The sequence below is a fragment of the Grus americana genome, chromosome 14 (genome assembly GCF_028858705.1).
Source record: "Grus americana isolate bGruAme1 chromosome 14, bGruAme1.mat, whole genome shotgun sequence".
NCBI lineage: Eukaryota > Metazoa > Chordata > Aves > Gruiformes > Gruidae > Grus > Grus americana.
The window spans coordinates 17,135,277-17,153,089 of record NC_072865.1 but is presented as its reverse complement, the minus strand read 5'-3'; the positions used below and the strand labels follow the sequence as shown (position 1 = coordinate 17,153,089).

Genomic DNA, 17,813 nt, shown 5'->3' with positions numbered 1-17,813 from the left:
ACAGGCAAATAAACTATTTTGTCGTGGTATCACGAAACGGTGCCTGCATTTCACCTCACTGTGCTCCCAGGTAACAGATCTCAGTGAGGACTGCCAGCACTATCTAATCCCACACCCCGTTCTCTGGGATCATGTTCTAGAAGACTTCCAAAGACTGAGATTAAGGAATACATTAAGAATGTATTAAAAATGTATTTGATTTCTTTAAAAATGCCTATATTATTAATTGCTGCCATTTCTGCCTCCCTCCTCCCTTTTGTATGCATTCAGTTATGATGCATCCTTTGCCCTGCTCTAAGTATTACCCTATACTACTAGGGGTTAATTGCAAACTGTAGCAGAGGTGCTGGGAATAGGTTGTGGACTGATAGTAGCGTGCCAATTGTGATTGAATGGTAAATGGCTTCGCTGTTGAGAAAATCTTGTTAGCTCTTTGATGTAGAGTGATGAAAATCTTTATACAACTTTAGCTTACTCTAAAGTCTTTATTTGGGACTTGAGTATTTGAATGAGACTGTAATTTAATTTAAATGAAAAGGAGAAGTTCAGATTTTAGACTAGAAGAACAGGCCATGAACAAGGAAGGCCACTCTTACAGCTGGTGAAAAGCACAGCAATTCTGTCGTTGGGCTGCTAGCTTTCTGCTTGCACGTTAGCGTCTTGCTGGCTTGAGTCCTTTTGCTTTTTTCCAGAACTGTATCAATTAAATCAATGATATCTTTTGCCAAGCTATGCTTTTCTTGAAAGCTTTATTGTTTTGTTTTGTCTCATAATATTTTTCTTTTTTGAAGTTGTCATGCTTAAAACATTACTTTGGGCAGAAGCTTAAAAATGAAGAAAATTTTATACGAAGCCTACTAAACCTGTTGCTTTGTTAGAGGTCTAACCCGTTGATGTTCTGCGTCAGTGATTTACAGCAGTAACGGTGAGATGAGCCTGGACTGGTGTGGAACCAAGCAAAATATAGGTGTTAAAGTGAGGGTCAGCCCAGACTCTGACGGAGAGCTGAAAGGCAATTAATTTGTTAACTGGAATAAGAACACAAAATCTAGATGCCACTACCAAAACTAAAGAGATCACAGAGTCACTCAGGTTGGAAGGAACTGTGGGGAGGTCATCAGGGCCAGCCCCATTTCTCCTTTCTTCCTTGTACTGGTGGTAGTCTGAAAACCAAGACTGTGCTCAAAGTAGCGTGATAGCCACAGTGCGAAAGAAAGAAGGAAACAAATAAATGGAATTTTGCAGTGGAAAAATGAGTCAGTCCTTAACGTTTGTAAGCTAGAAGTTTTGTTAAAGCAAGGGGTAGTTACAGGCTGCTGTGGCTTTTTGAGCGAGAAATCGCTCCCAGAGAGCAAGATGTGATAACTCCAGTGGAAGAAGCCTTCCAGGGAGAGGGCAGGCTCCTTGGTCCGCACAGTACGTCTGAGGCTGGTGAGGTATTGGGTGTTTACTGGTTGCAGACTTGACACTAGTTCATTCCTGGAATATTAAACCTTTCATATTTACTCTTGTTACATCTGGCAAGAGGCTTTAAGAAGTCCCCTGTTGGTGCTGCTCAGCTCCAGTGTCTTTGATTCCAGTAATCCTTTGATTGATTTGACAGAGCATTCACAGGTCTAAAGCCAGACCCAACTATTTTCTCAGCACTAGGGAAGAAAGATACAGTCAGCTTTTCAGTTGCTTGCTTTTTTCCTAGTCGCTGTATGTAAATGTGTAAATTAGTGTGCACTGTACACACAGTGGTCTTGTAGGTCCCCGCTGAATGTAACTCAAACGTTCTTTCTCCAGATTTCCTAAATCTTTGTAAGCAGAACAAAAATTACACCTTTGCTTTGATATGATGAAATGATTTCAAGGTGATCTGTAGAAAATTTTGGATTAAGGTTTGGATATTTAATAATTTCTGTATAAGAATATATATGTATTTTTGTTATTTTTCCATCTCACTTGCCTAAAAGACGGGTAAGGTTTCTGGCACTTCCTTTCATGCATCTCATACAATTTAGGAAATTAAATTGCAAAAGAAAGAAGGAATGAAAACTGAATGACACACACAGTTCTCCTGTACCTTACGGTCCAGTTCATTTGGCAGATCTGTATTTTCCTGCGTGCTCACAGTGCTAAGCTTTTGGCAAATAGTAATTTGTAAGCTGAGTTGCAGATTGGCTTGCACCTGGCTGCAAGGATGTTTCCAAAGAAATGGTGTTACCTCCATTGCACGTATGGCTTGAGAAGAACTTGCAGGGAAGAGAGTAAGAACACACCAGGTTGATTTATATGGAAGAAATGCTTCCAAAACCCACAATACTCATTCACGGTAGGAAATTATTCGTGTTGTCATTTCACTTTTCCATTGATTTGGGGCAGTGAAATTCAAGTATTAGTGGTGTCAATTTGGAAGTAGAATAATTTGGCAATCCTGGGTTACACAACCCACAGGAAGATGTCATTCAAAGCATATTATCAGTCAAAATCCAGCCAGCTGGATTGGGTTGACTGAGGTCAACTTCTCTGTGTAAAAAGGAAGTTCTTTTTTTCTTTCTTTCTCTTTTTTTTTAAGTACAGTGAAATATGTGTTGAGTGAGCTTTTAACTCATTTTTAAAAAATTTTTGAGACCTTTTTTCTTTCTGAAGTCCAACATAAAATTCAACAAATACTTTTCAGCTAATTCTCATCTAAAGCATCAGTTGTTTTAAGTATCTCAAGTGCAGTCAAGCTGAATCTCCTTCACTTGAACTTAAAATCTGCTTTACTTGGCTGAACCTGTTGTCACCACAATTTTTGGTTTCTTCTTCCCAGAATCTTCCAACTTTACCTCTGTTCCTGTATTTCATGTTCTCCTTGGATGGGATTTACAGATGCAACTGAGGAACCAAACGGCATTAAAAAATAATGGGACTTGGCTACCACATCATATAGGGTTCTTTGCCAGTCCTACCATCTTCTGTTCACTGCATTTGATGTGTTCTCCTCTATTAAATATTGCCCTTCTCTCTGACTTGGAGAATCTGTCTTCGTTTGCCATCACTTTGAGTGCACCTCCCTCATCCCACTCACCTTTAAATGTGGTGTGAAGAGCATCAGAGAGATTGGAAATGCAGGCTCCTTTTGTACTTGAAAATCCTAGTTGTCCTGAGGTTTCATATGAGGTTTCATAATGCGTATGAACTCGGTCTCCTACCACTGTGTCTAAGCCTATAGTCACAGTGAGGATACAATGTGTTAAAGCCAAGAATCCTGAGCAAGTGAGACGTGATCTTTGGGTCATGATTTTATCTGAATCTCCTCCCAAGATTTGGTTAGCCCTGTTGGGGGTTTTGTAAGAACTAAGGAGGGAAGAGTGTGGTGTGTTTGTGTAACTATAGATTTGAAGTTTGTGCTAAATTACTTGGCTTGGGATAAAGATTAACTTTCTCTAGACACTTGTTGCTATTGCTTCATTGTAGTGCAACAGGATCACAGGAACACTGAAGTTACAGTTCTGTCCAACTTTGATGGAGCAGATAATGTAGGGCAGTCTTTGTAATAAGTCTTCACTAACTAAGCCTCTGGTGTGAAATATGTTTCAGAGCAGATAGACAAGGCCTCAGATGCTTTAAGATTTATTTTTTTTTTTAATCCTTTTCCGAGGTTGCCTGGTCAAGTATGTGAAGAACCAGCAGCCACTCCACTCTAACTTAATGAGTGTTACATGAAAATACATCAGATCAGGGCAGTGGTTTGTCAAGCCCAACATTGGATTTCTGCCTGTGGTTGTTACGTGCCTGGAGCTGCGTGTAAGGGGCGAGTAGGAATGTAGTGCCTACAGTCCCTGCCCTGCGCTGCCAGTCTCCAGCCCTTTTGCATCCGAGGCAGCAAGTGTCTTCGTAGTTGATAATAATTCCATGACAATTCTGTTCGAATTCATGTTAACTTTTGCAACTATATATATTTCAGCACGAAGTTGGCACAGCTTCACCCTGTTTGAAGAACTGCCTCCACTGCTTATTTTTGCCCTGGCTTCGGTTTGTTTGATGGCAGCTAGCTCTTTGGATAAGAAGCAGTGAATGTTTGCACCCTATCAGTCTGTCACACATGAATTTGTAGACCCCTATTGTATTCCCTCTCGGTTGCTTCTTTTCTGTCTCAAATAGTCCTGGCTTATTTCGTCATTCCGATGGGGAAGCTGTTTCTTCCGAGTTGCCCTTCTCTGAACCTTTCCCAGTTCTACCAGTAGGATCTTCCCCAGGTGTTCTTCAGACCTTTCTGTAGCAAGAATAACAATGCCAAAGGTTGCACTGGAGGTGGAAAGCACATCTGGGATTTAAAGGGTGATACAGTGACTCATTCTTTGTGTTTTGCTTTACTCCTGTTAATATCTCTTCCCTTTTTTAAAAAATAAAATGCTATTGAGCTGATGTTTCCATGACTTTGACTTTTTAATCCTAGAGACCCTGTAGAATTTTAGGTAGATAACCTCTCATCCTGACAGTATCTTGCTGTTCACTTTGCTGATATCTTCCATAGTCTAATGATGCTTCTGTGGCATTCACCAAACAGAGGTGTCCTGGAATGAGACCTTCCCTTCAGCAGGAGCATGGATACAAAGAAAGCTTTTTCCAGTTTTGTTCTGGCGTTATCTCTGAACGTTACTTGTTTGCTTTGATCATCTCGTGGTCCTTGAGGCTTTCTGACAGGGTTCTCACTTTTGATAAAGGAGCATATTACTTGTTTTGAGGTCTTCTGTGAGTTCTTTTGCAAGTGGTGTGTTTGTGGGTTTTTTAACCCCAACTATTTTTGTCTTTTCACACTTGACCTGTTGGACTTCATGATACTTCCTGTGCTGTTTGGAGCTTTTGATGCCTTTTGAAATATGTTTTCTTTTTTTGTGGTGTCCTTCACCATATTTTCCAGCTGCGATGGCTTTCTCTTGGTCCTTCCAAAGTTTTTTTTGATAAGTGATATTTTCTCTGAGTCTTCTGTGTGGTGTCTTTAGTTTCTGTGCTGCCCACCAAGGGTTTAGTGTGTCAACTGCCTCTTTTAACTCCTTTTTAAGAATTTAAGAAACTTTTCTTACTTTCCTGCAGTTTCTGCTCTTGAAGTTAAACAAAAAAAAAACTTCCACTAAGCTACATTCTTGCGTCCCTACGTGGATGTTGCGTTTGAGTATGCAGTGGTCGGTACTGCAGAGCAGTTCTCGTGCTGACATTTACCCAGGTACCGCACAGTGCTCGAGGTTCAGGGAACTGTTGCTTTTCTGTTTGTGGGCTTCCTGCCCTAGCTGCTCCGGGAGGCTGCTGCTAATCATATCCTTGGATGTAGGCTTTGCAGTGCCTCCTGATGTGACGTTATCTAGTTTCCATGGAGGTAATGGAAGGTTCCCATTACTGTTGTGTTTTCATCCTTTGCAATGTTTCTGCTTTCTTCCTGTATCTACTTACACGCTTCTATTTCTGTGCTTGCTGTTGCTACTGCTGGCACAGCAATGTCAGATATTTTTAAAAAATACCCAGAAAAATCCATATACGACTTGGACTTCTGGTGCAACCTCTGGTTGTATTTCAAGGGGCTTTCAAAAGATTTAAATTTAGGTAAGAGATGGAGCATATTAACTAAAGCTAAGTTACAGGACACAGTCATACATTCTCCCTAACCCAGGAAATAGCAGAATTATCTGATAATTCATTTCTAAACAGTGATTGCTGCTGTGCTTCCCCGGTCTCATGCTACTTTTGTTGCATGTCCACGTACGCCAAACTTTGGAAAGTGCTGTCATTGCTCGTCAATCAGCATTATCCAACACCGCGGCTACCAGTAAGTGTTTCCTGTAATAGTACTCTGCCGTGGGGCCGCGGAGCTCGGGTGGGTTTGGGGGAGTTCAGCCTCCTTCCTTTCTGGTCTTGTGTTGGGAGCTGTGGGTGATGTGACGGCAGCCCGGGTGCGAGCCACTAAATAAAACACGTTAGAAATCTACAAAGAAATTAAAAGAAGTGCGACGCAGGAAAAAAGAGGCTGGGGAGGGAGATGAATGGCGGAGGAGGAGAATTTCCCTGTGTGGGGGGAGCGTGGTGTAGAGCCGCCTCCTCTCTGTGCCGGGCACCCGTGGGTGCGCGTGTGTGCTGCGTGCTGGGCAAGGCAGTTTGTACTGCATAGGATATTGTTTAATCGAGACATTACTTAATAAAGTTGATGTTTCTCTACCTGTTTGTGAAAACATTGCGTATGTGTAATGCTGTGTAAGGATTTTGATTTACCTTTGGTAACGTGGCTTTCTGTGGAAACCAAGTTTACCCTGCCGTATCCTCGCTCCGTGGGAGGACAGCGGTTGCTTCTGATCGTCTCCCAGAGGGACTGACACCTCTAAGAGAAAATTAGATGAGATAGCTGGAAGAGACCAGCTTCAGAACTGACCAGAATTAGGAAAGGGCTATATCAAGAGCTCGGTTTTCTTAAGCAACAGGGAATCTACTTTTTAAATGCTACAACTGCTGAAAAAAGTTCCTTTGAGTCTGGCTTGCTAACACAGCAAGAACAGGCAGGCAGGAGGGACGCAGTCATGGCCAAGAGAAGAGGGGCTTTTACTTCTGTTACAGAAATACGCTGCCTTTGCTTCTGCTTTTCCTTTTTTTCCCTGTTTAGAAGACAGGAGTGGTAATTTACTTGGCTTATTTTTCTCTGCTGTTTGCAACTCTCTCTGAAGTTGGACAAACTTCAAGAGGGACAGACTAGGAAACACAGAATCTGAACACAAGTTTTCTTCCATGGACAGGTGAAGGAACTGAAGAACGTAATTTGCAATTAAAACCAGAACAACTGTACACTTTCAGTTCCTGATGATCTCAGCTTCGTATTTAATTTTGAAAATTTTCCTGAAAAAGAAGACAAAATCCAAAATTATATTTTCCTTTAGAGCATAATTACTTAACCTGCTTTTGCAGAGGCAGCCGGTTCAGGCCTGCGGTGCGGCCCGGCCAGCCTGGCTGGTTCCAGCCATTACACCTCTCTGTCACCCCCGCGAGCGGGACGGGGGGAGCCGCAGTCACAGATTGCTTTGCTGGTTAATAACATCCGTGTCGTCAAGCTCAAGTACAAGATCAAAGTTTGGTAAGGGAAAAAGAACCAAAAAACGAGTAAGAAAAGAGGTTGAGAGATGAGGCTCATGCTGAAGATGTCTGCACATCTCATTAATTTTTATAATATGAAACTGTTTGTTTTATACTTGTGAATTTTCTTTGCATCAAATTTGGTGCAAAAATGATTTTCCTTTATCCCACTAATATGCTAAGCTGTTCTCTAAATATAAAATGTCTTTCTTTAGAACATGTTTTTTCATGCTTTTTGTTTGTCGGGTAACTTTGTAATGCTGTTAATGTAGTTTGTTTGATCTGTTGAGGTAAAAGCAAGATGGAAAAATGCGAAAGAAGGGTTGGTATTTTAATCTTCTTTGCTACTGAATGTAATTTGCCCTTATTGTGCTTTTATTAAGAAAAGCTATGCTTGAAAAAAATTACTAGTAACACAGATTTCCTGGAAACTCCTCTACCTCTTTTAGCTTCTTTACTCGCACTACTTTTTATAAAAATTAATATATGAATTCTGTGTGAACATCAGCAGCTTTTGTTCCACCTATCTAGAGCTTTGGTTTTATATTTTTTTCCGCATACATCTGCATTAGCCCTTTCTTCTCCTTCGGTCTGAGGTCTTTTTCTGAAAGTATATTAGTAAATGTGGAGAGAGGAGCTATTTCTAAAGTAGCCAAATCTCCTTGTTTTATTTTTAATGTCTTTTGGAAACGAGAGTAAATTGTTCATCAGGGCATTCAGGAGCAGTTGCCTGGGAAGAAAAGGTATTAGAGGAGCAAAAAAGAAGGAAAAATAGAACTGAACACTTTTTTTTCTTTCTTGAACTGCATATAGCACTTCCTTGGAAATTATTTGTCTTTTCATTCTTTCTTATTTCAATGTCTAGCTGATTTAAGTGTGGAGAAATATTTAATTAGGGATTAATGAAAGACCCTTTTATATTACAAATGAACATGTATTCAAGCTAATATCCTCTGTTTAAAATCCCACATTGCTGAACATTTAATTAAAAGTTTGAAATAAGTAAAATTAGAAAATTAAATTCTTTATGAAAAAAAATCATGTTAAACTGTACACATCTCTGCATCCTTACCGTCCCATTTTAGCAGAGGTAGTACAGTTGTTTTTCAGTAAATTTGTGCTGCATCTAGCTTTTCTTTCAACTCCACAGAGTCAAAATAAGGGACCTCTTATTCTTGAAATGACTCTCTCGTTTTGTAAAGTTATTTCCATAAGCCCAGTGCCCGGTTTAGAAGTCAAACTATGATTTTGCCTCCTTGGCCATGCTTCTCTCGAGTGGCCATCTGGGGGGACCAAAACTGCCAGCTCTCCCCCAAGCCCTTACAGTTCTTTGTGCCAAGAAAGAGCAACGGAGGAATCAAAGCAACAACAGCGAGTATCTGTGCATTGATTGCCATTTTTGCCAACCTTCACTTGAGATGATAAAAGCAATTGGCAAGGGCTGTGTCAGTTACTCTGCTGGCAGGCCCCCTGAAAGTCAGACTTTCTGTCGCACAAATCTCTTCTGTTTTCTCCCACGAATCTTTCTCTTCATTTGACATTGAACAGCAATGGGAATTTGAGTTCCAATGAATCCCGTATCACTGAAAAGGAATTTCAAAAGAATTTTTTTATAGTTGAAAGAGCATTCCACAGCATGTGAGCTATGATTGTACGTCTGCGCAAGCACCGTTCACAGCCTTGGTCTTCATAGGTCTCTGGAGGAATATAAGTAAGCCTCAGCAAGCTCATTAGTTAATTCTCTCCATACAAGCATTTATTTTCCCTGCCCCCTTTTCTCTTTCTTTTTGGTTGGTAGGGAAACCCTAGGACTTGACAGTGAACTTTTGGTCTCAATAAAGCAGTTATACAGGGTTTGGGTGGAATTTCTCTGAACTTCACTAAGAGGGATAAAATATGGAAAATGCTTCCTCCAAGCAAAATATGAACAAAATGTTGTGATTCATTAAACTCCTTCCTATTTGCCTGCAAGTGAGAACCTTACAGTTATTGAGCTGAATAGTGCGTGGCCCTGAGGGGGCAGAGCCAACAGAAAAAGAGATGGCATTAGTCCAAAGAGCAAAATGCATATTTTCGGGAAAATTAGGAAATTTTGCTCCAGGCACATCCCTACTCACACAGTGAGTTTGTTATATTGGGATTCTATATTGCTGTTTACTTTGGTCTTAAATAAGAAATGAAAGTTGCTTTTTAGTGTCGCCCGATATCTGGAGGGTGCTCCGTAGAGCAGACCATCTGCTTTAATGGGTTTGTATGCATCGAAGTTTCCTAGCTGAAGCGTTTCAAGTTATACTGACTGATCCAAAGGCAAGTTTCTTTGGCTGGCTTTGGAGAAAGTTTGTATCAACTTCCTAGTACTATATCTTTGTTTCTGAAATACAAAACGTTGGTTACAATAACCTATAAATAACTGCATTGTTATCGTCTTGTTTAATATTAGTCTAATATCCCATCTGTATACTGTTGCTTGGAAAATTCAAATCTTTACCAATTTTAGAAGGAAAAAAATGTTGAAGGCTGATTGTAGAAGTTGAGCTGCTTCCAGGAGAGGGCAGTAGTGTCATACATAGCATTGATGGTAGCCTTCAGGCGCCAGCTGCTTGGTGAGGCATCATGAGTACTAGTGTCCGTATTGTCCGCAGTGTACAGAAGAAGAGATCTGTATGGTCCCTTTCTCTGTATGGTCCTGTTTGTGACATGCTAGTGAAAACGGGAGCCCAGCAGGTTCTGTCTTCCAACACAATTAAAGCTCTTTCACGGGTAAGATTTGCCTGGGTACCTACTAGTTGTACAGAAGTAAGCGTATGTTTTGTCTGCACTACGTGAGTAAGTAACTTTAATCCTAGTTAACATACTGGACTTGTGTTTGCGTTTTCCTCTTCATTGTAACTTGTGTAAAAATCCTCACTGATGAACATAGTACTTGAGGTGTTAGCTGGGAAGCGGGGGTCCCTTGAGCTGGGAGTACTTGACCTGGACACATGCCTGTTCCATGGCCCGGTGTAATTCCTGTAGTCCGTCTCCGTGCATTTATTGCCTGTATATGACTATGCAGAGTGCATTGCTTACACTGTATTTTTAGACAATATTTCCTTTTGAAATAGCTGTTGTCTACTTACAAATGCAAATCTTGTTTCGTAAGTGAATTTATGCTCGCTTTTGGTGTGTTATGTTCAGATGTTCCTGCAGTTGTGCAGATCCTCTTATTTCCAGCGGAACTTCCAGAGGAGAAGGCTGTGGGACTGCCTGCCCTCTCCTGGCAAACAGGATGGCTCGTGTTGCCATCTCACTGCCAACCTAAACACCCTGGAAACTGCTCCTGCTCACTTCCTCGCTTTATCTGTCCAGATGGCAAATACTGCTGAGCTGTCGCTAGTCTTCAAACCACGTAGGATTTGATTGCTTGTGCTCGGTGCCATTCAGAGTATTTAAGAGCTGCATATACGGAACACTTTACAAGAGTTCACATCTTATTACACTGCTGTCTGTGTTATCTATTAGACAAATAGTGGAAATGACAAAATAGTTCCTTTTCCTTTACTTTCATTTACTTGTGGCCACAACTGCCTGAATGCAACTGCAGACTAGACTGTAGTGGGAAGAGGAAACCTGGGGAATGTGACATGGGGGAGAGATAAGCACTTAAAAAGATGAACTGTGAGCTTAATACCTCTAAGTAGCCAACAAGAACAGGACTATAATAACCCTTTATGTTCTCAGCTTGTCCTGGTGTGAGGTCTTGGCACAGCAGCTGGGGAGCCTTGCTGGAGTACCTATTGAGGAGGCAGTCCTGATGAATCACGGCCTCTGAAGTGGGACACTCGATACCGTGACGCTCATTAACTCCTTGTTCTTCGCTTTCCCTTTGTGCCACTGCACTTGCAAGCGAGGTGTCTCAAAGCGGAGCTGTGGTACTTTTATCTCCAGAGTCCTGCCAATGAATCAGCCATAGTGGGTCCCCTCTCCTGGACACCCACTGAAAGACGTTCTCTCTCTACTAACAAGAGGTGTGGGATTGTGTTGGAGCAAATTTAAAAAAACAACAAAACAACCCAACAGCCAAGACTGGCCTTATCTAAGGAAAGGCTATTTCTTGAGACTACTCTGTATTTGTTTTGTGTCAAGTTCTCAACTTTTTCAAACATTAAGCTGACTGCCTGCAGATGAGTGTGGTAAATTCCAAGAGACACAAGCAGGAAAAACTCCTGTGGATATCACCACACAGAGATTTTTACATTAAAAAGTTAGAAACCCAAAGCTACTGGCTGCCAAGAGGAAATGGAAAAAGAAGTACTGATGCCACATGCATCAACTCTGCATTGTGGGAAAAATGTTGACTGAGCCCCAAATGGTGAGGAGAAAAAGCCACGAGCGCTCCAGGAGCTGTGGCGCCGAGGGAAAGAGCTTACAGCAAATGCCGGGGAGGGAGGCAAGGGAAATCCGAGCAGCACACGGCCCCGGCAAAGCTGTCGTGCTGGGCTCCTGGCTGTTAGGTACGTAGCAGTAATTTAAGCCCCTGTGAGCCGGCTAGTGGCATGAAGGAAAAACTTGGCCAACCTGAAGCTACGCACAGTGAGTGATGGAATTTCTGTTGTCTCTCTTCACTGGCAGATGTGATGGATGCTGTCTGCCTTATACAGCTTCTTTAAGAGGCAAAGAAAAAGATTCATCTGTGGTTTTTCATCGCTCCTTTGTCCGCAGATGCTGTTGATGGAAGCATCTTTGAGGAGCGTCCATAGTCAGGTCATCGGATCGCTCGTAGTCCCAGGCAGATGGAAGCTCTTAATTTGTTTTAAGCGTTTGTTTTCCAGGTTGAAAATAATTGTTCAGCAAGTTGAGCTCAGAGTTTTCGAATGACTTGAGTACATTACAGCACCCACATCCTATTGAATCACACTGTGTGTAGGCTCTTGGCAGGAGTGACTTCACATCTGTTTTAAAATTTTTGAATCTCTCTTAATATAATAAAGATAATGTTTATGAGCCTTTAAAACTGTGGTGTGGGAAAGGGTCGGCTGACTGCTGAAAAGCTGGTGTGATGATGAAAATGAAATAACAAGAATAGACATGGTCTATATTATAAAAACATGTCTGACATGAAAACAATGGCTTCTTCTAATCCTTTAAGGCTGTGACTATGGTTTGTCCTGTAGATGCTGCCTTCAACTTCATTTCTCTTTGGCTTGAAAAGGGAAAGACTATATAAATACAAGAAGTTGATCTTTGGTGGGATAACTTGTGGTGCCACGCTGCTATCAAAAGAAACCAGCAAGCGAGAGCATAGCTGTAGGGCAACTTCTCAGCACTGCAAGGGCTGTGAGTGTGTGTCTAGACTTTGCTGATTTAGCTGTTAATCAGGTAGAGGAGATGAAAACACTAATCTAGATGTTCAGTGAGGAGTGAAATGATAATCGTTGAATAATTTCAATGCGGGTTTCTGTAATCTCTAATATTTGTGGGTGAAGTATGAGGAATTATCTATGGCCTGCTATGCTGATGTGAATGAAGAAAATGTTAAATGGCTGATGCAAAACGGACGGGTATAATTAGCATGCAACTAGACTTTGTTAAAACATATGTGAAGTAGTTATTTGTCTTAGTAAACACAAACAGTTGTTTGTTCAATAACTCTTTCAGCAATCCTCCTTCTCCTTAACAACCAAATCTCTTCCCTTCCTGTGCTACGCTTTCAAGAAAATATTGGGAAAACTTGATTTACATCGATTGTCCTCCATTGATGTTCCTATTTGCTGTGTTTCACTTGCAAGTGCTGCAAGGTGTCAGTGATGCTTGCTTTCTAGTGAGCTAATTCAGTAACGAAGCCACAGCTATACCAAAGGATAGCTTTTTGATTAAAGTCTGTGTTTGGCAAAATAAATGCTCTGTATTGACGAAATACCTTTTCTTAAAAAAAAAAAAAAAAAAAAAAGTTGTATGTTTTTACTTGGAAGAAACATTCTATAACATTGCTTTAACATCCTAATACATCATTCCAGAATCCATGTAGTTTTTCCAAGGATTTTTCAATAGCAATTAAACTGAGTACTGCTTGTAGCACACTTGGCTATTGAAAATCACTGCCAGACCTTGTTCTAAAGTTTAGAACTTTTAGTCTCAATCACTATCAGTTACCAGGCTGGTGAAGCAACCGAAAATTGGATCCCAGAGTGGGTTCAGGGACGATTCTTTACCTTCCTGTGTTTAAGAATCTCTAAAAAAATCTAAAATGTGCAGAATAATCTAATAAAGTCTTTTTCTCCACACCTGTTAAAGATTTTGACCTTCTTCTTGTGTAAGTAGATTGGCAGATGTGTTGGAAGGGTTTTCCCTGAGAGAAGTGGAGCTGTTTTCACAAACATTTTTTTTTTTTAACTCTTTTCTTGCATTTTTATATCTGTCTCACCATCTGAAAAAGGTGTAACATCAATACTTTGGTTTTAAAAAAACTGAGTCAGGAAAGTTGTGGTTTGCCAGAATGGTTTCTTTCAGGAATATGTTTTTTAAATTACGTGGTTTTTTTCCTAAAGGAAAAATGAAATGTGGTTCTGAATATAAAAAATGGATCGCATGGGCCATGAAAGTCATTTTGACACTGATTTCACATTCCATGGCATTTTGCTCAGTGTTGTGCTGGCTCGACTGTGCAACCATATGCCAGTGTGTATTGAGGAATAGATCTGGCATACAAAAAACCCAGGGGTTTTGTTCTTTAAAAAAAAAAAAAAAAAACCAAAAACTTGTGGAACCAGAGCTGAGCATGTTTTATATCAGGTGCTTTCCACAAATGTGGTCCACACTTGGATGCTATATTTTCTTACCCTTCTGAGAAGTTAAGGTGGAGTACTGTAATTATTATAGAGTACTGCAATTATTATAGGCTATAAGGGGTCAAGATTTTGTTGTAAACATAATGCAGTTGGAAAACTTATTTGTTTATAGCGAAGTATCATGAGAAGGATCTTAGATGTGTTTAAGGTAAACAAACAAAAATGAATCTCTGTGGTTAGCCTGTGGCTCAATCATCATTTTTCCTTGGGATTGCCCCAGTTGTTTGGCAAATTTAATGTTCTTTCATGTTATTGGCTCAGTTGAAAAATTGAGAAATATGAAACTAGAAAGATGTTGACATTCTTGACATAATACATGATAGAACTCAAAGGCCAAGCCAAGCTTCGATAGCAAGTCTGCTCGTGTCATTGCCAACAGTTTTCTGTTGGACTCGCAAGCAGTTACTTGGTCGTTTCACGGGTCGGTGTCAAGTGTGGTGTTCGCTCAGCTGCTTACTTCTGTGTGAGCATGCATGCCGCACTACTGATGTTTCAGGGATTTTTGGAGCAAAATCATCTGTTTAAAGCATTCTTTTGAATGTATACACTTGCGACAGCAGCAGCGTAAGTGCCTGAATTAGGTGTCTTTGGGTCCTAACAGTGAATTAGCAAATACAGCGTTTGAAATACAGAATAAGCAGAACTAAATAATCACCACCACCTGATTCTGATAGAAAAGACACCATCTGTCTTTCCCATGCAAAATGTTGCATCTCTCAGGAGCAAGCTTGCTCCTTCCAGAGGGGCTCCAGTAGAGAGAGATTCATAGCTGACAAGTGAGAAGTGTTACTAATTAACAGGTGGCCTCCAACATTTGTAGTCATTGCTGATCAGATGGTACATTACCCGTGTTGTGTCATGGACCACCCTGTGCTAGAAATGGAGGTAAAACCAACAGAAATGTATTATTTTTTGCTTTCAGTGATGGTGATAGCCTCACTAAATAAATATTGAAAGAAACCAGACACCAATACTTCTCTGCATGAAGACCAAAACCTAATGTTTTCTAGGTTGAATTCAGTTAATATATAATTCTTGGTTAAGAAAGAGAATTCCTTCATGTGGTTGTGATAGAAGTTTCTCTGAAGATCTGTATTCCAGTCACTGACTAGAAATTTCCATTGTTTGTGAACATACTTCATGTCTTGAGCCTAAAAATGAATAATCTCCTCCCGAATACGGGAGGTGGTGGTGGTGAGGACTGAGCGTTACCCTCAGGAGAGCAGGGCGCTCCCTGGGCAGGCCCACGGAGCAGGGCGGCACAGCCGGCAGCTGGGTGGATGGTGCTGGCTTGAGGGGGCTGAACACAGGGACCGGCTGCTTTAGGGTTTTATTAACTCGTCATAGACACTGTCTCCTACAGAGTTGGGTAAGGACGAAGGCTATCCCAACTTCTCCTGTAAAAATCTCAGTAAGAAATGAATGATGGTACAATCAGACGGCTTTTCTTGGAAAAGCAACAAAATGGATGGGGGCTCCAATTATGCATGCCTGCATTAGCGATAAAAATCATCTCTTGAAACCTGAAAGAAAGAACGTATGCTGAAAGTGTGCCGAGCCTATCCAGTCCTCGATTTGTACTGCCTACTGATGCTCTGTTAAATTGTAGTGAGGCGAGAGTGACATCCAAAATTAAAACACATGATTTGGCATTATTTTCCTGCTGTAGTATTAGTGCGTTTTAGTTTTTCTATTGTAAGATGTGTTTCATTTATAGAATACATTGTCTAGCTTTAAATAATTTCTCTATAATTAAAATGTGACACGATTAGTACCACTACAGGAGCATTTGTGTGATATTTTCAGTTAAACCAAACAATTACTATAGGACTATTTGTAAATTATAGTAGCAGCAGAAAAATCAATTAGATACTTGTTGCAAAAACCATTACATCAATTGCATTTTATTTTTTTCTTTCTTTTGCTTAATACAGAACGGGGATGACAAGAAAGTCAGTTACCACTCTAATAGTTTTCTCTAAGACAAACAATTACATTTGTTACCAAATTCATGATAACGTTCACAATTTCATTATTTTACAGTGCAATATGCGCAGCCAAATGCAACAGCTATGAGGATTGTGGATTTATGGTCATGGCTTTTTAGTATCTTGCTGTATTTTAATTACTTTATACATTCTAAAATGGTGAATGTTTCCAGGTTTTAGTAGCTACTAAAGGGAAAAAAGAAGAGCTGCTTCATAATTCATTTGGGTATCAGATATTTTAGCATCTTGAAAGACTTGTAAAGGACACTGGAATGCTATTTAATCATATTTATTATATATACAAATATATTTACTATATATGAAGTACATATAGAAACATATGTATGTACTATGGCAATAGCCACATCCTCCTGAATTTCCTTCCCCTTCTCCTTCGTGCTTGTGCAGAATTGTGCGTGTTTCTGAATGACTGACAAGGATATGATACTCCTCAGGGAATTCTGCTATTCCCAGTGGCCCTGGAATCCCTAGGGTGCACGCTGGATATTTCTTGTTCACGTGCGTCACAGATCTGGGGTTTGTACTCTCCATTAAGCCATGTGAAGAGGTCAAGTAGACCCAAATTAGTGCTAATTCAGCTCTTATTACTACACCAACTGTTCTCAATCCCAAATTGCTTCCATTCAGATCTGGCACCCGAATTGTCACATGAGCACCTTTCCTTGATGTTTTCTACAAAAGATAGATACCAATAACTTGCTGTAGGCCACACAGCATAAACGCCGTTAGATGTTAAGTGATGTTTTCAGTTTAAAACCGACTTCCGAATTTTGCTACAAAACCAGACTCATCTTCAGGACGCTTCGTTGCTCTGTTACACCCTGTATCTTGGTATCTGGATACAAGGAGAAACTCGTTTTCCTTGAAGGCAGCTGAGCAGCAGACCCCAGGCTGCCCATACGGGTTGTGCAGTCTCTGCCCTTGGAGGTTTTGACGACCGGGCTGGATAAAGCCACGGGCATCCAGGTCTGACCTCAGAGCTGACCCTGGTTTAGCCTAGGGACAGTCCAGGTTTCCCTTCCAACCTGAATTATCCCATGCCTTTAGGGTCTTGGGTGAAGAGTGGGAGGAGACAGAGACCCTACTTCTGCCGTTGTTAGCTGCAGTATGCACAAGAAGATACTGCTCTGGAGACCCAGACATTTGTTCTGGCATAACTTTTTTTACTGGTCCAAAATAATTTCCCCATATATTCCTTGTGATTTAGTGTTATTTCTGTCCCTGTGAATACACTTAGTAGAAAGTCATGCAATTAACTGAGTCATCCACATTAGTCACTCCATTTTTATTGTATGAAGAGATTTCCTTACATTTTCCTTTGCTTATTTTGTTGTGACTCTTCTGAAACAAGCCATTTTCATTCTGAGAGAAACAGAGAAATGGCCAGTGAATCTGGGTTTATAGTGCACTGAGATTTAAATTAGTTTCTGAACTAATTAGATTCGGAACTCAGAAACTGATTTTTAAAGAAATCCTTCCCAGTAAGGATTTCTGTCTTGCCTTCTCAGTATGTTTGGCTTTCATTATGAAATTAGCACTCTTTTTTAGTCCAAAGCTAGTAGGATGATAACTTCTTTTTTTGGAGTATACTTCCAAAATAAATTTCACTTTTTCCGTCAGTTGTCTACATGTGTTTTGTGAAGTTTTGTTTAAAGAATTACTCAAATACACGATGATTATCTGTTCTGAGTCAGTGTATCAAATGCACAGGCACACAATTAGAAAGAACGCTTGTGCTGGAGATTACCCCGTTAGAATGGCATGTTTGCTTGAACACTCACACGTAGCAAACTTTGTACTTTATACTATGATCATTTTTTCGGGGCAGTGCAGTATGTATCATTGAGAACGTATCAGTCATTTGGAATTCAAACGAGTATCTAATTCAGTGACT

At 40.5% G+C, this 17,813-nt stretch overlaps 1 protein-coding gene across 3 annotated transcripts in view; it reads left to right on the top strand.

Annotated features, from left to right (window-relative positions):
* Window positions 1-17,813, top strand: part of SLIT3 (slit guidance ligand 3) — a 528,889-nt gene that overhangs the window by 174,551 nt on the left and 336,525 nt on the right. The window lies entirely within an intron of this gene.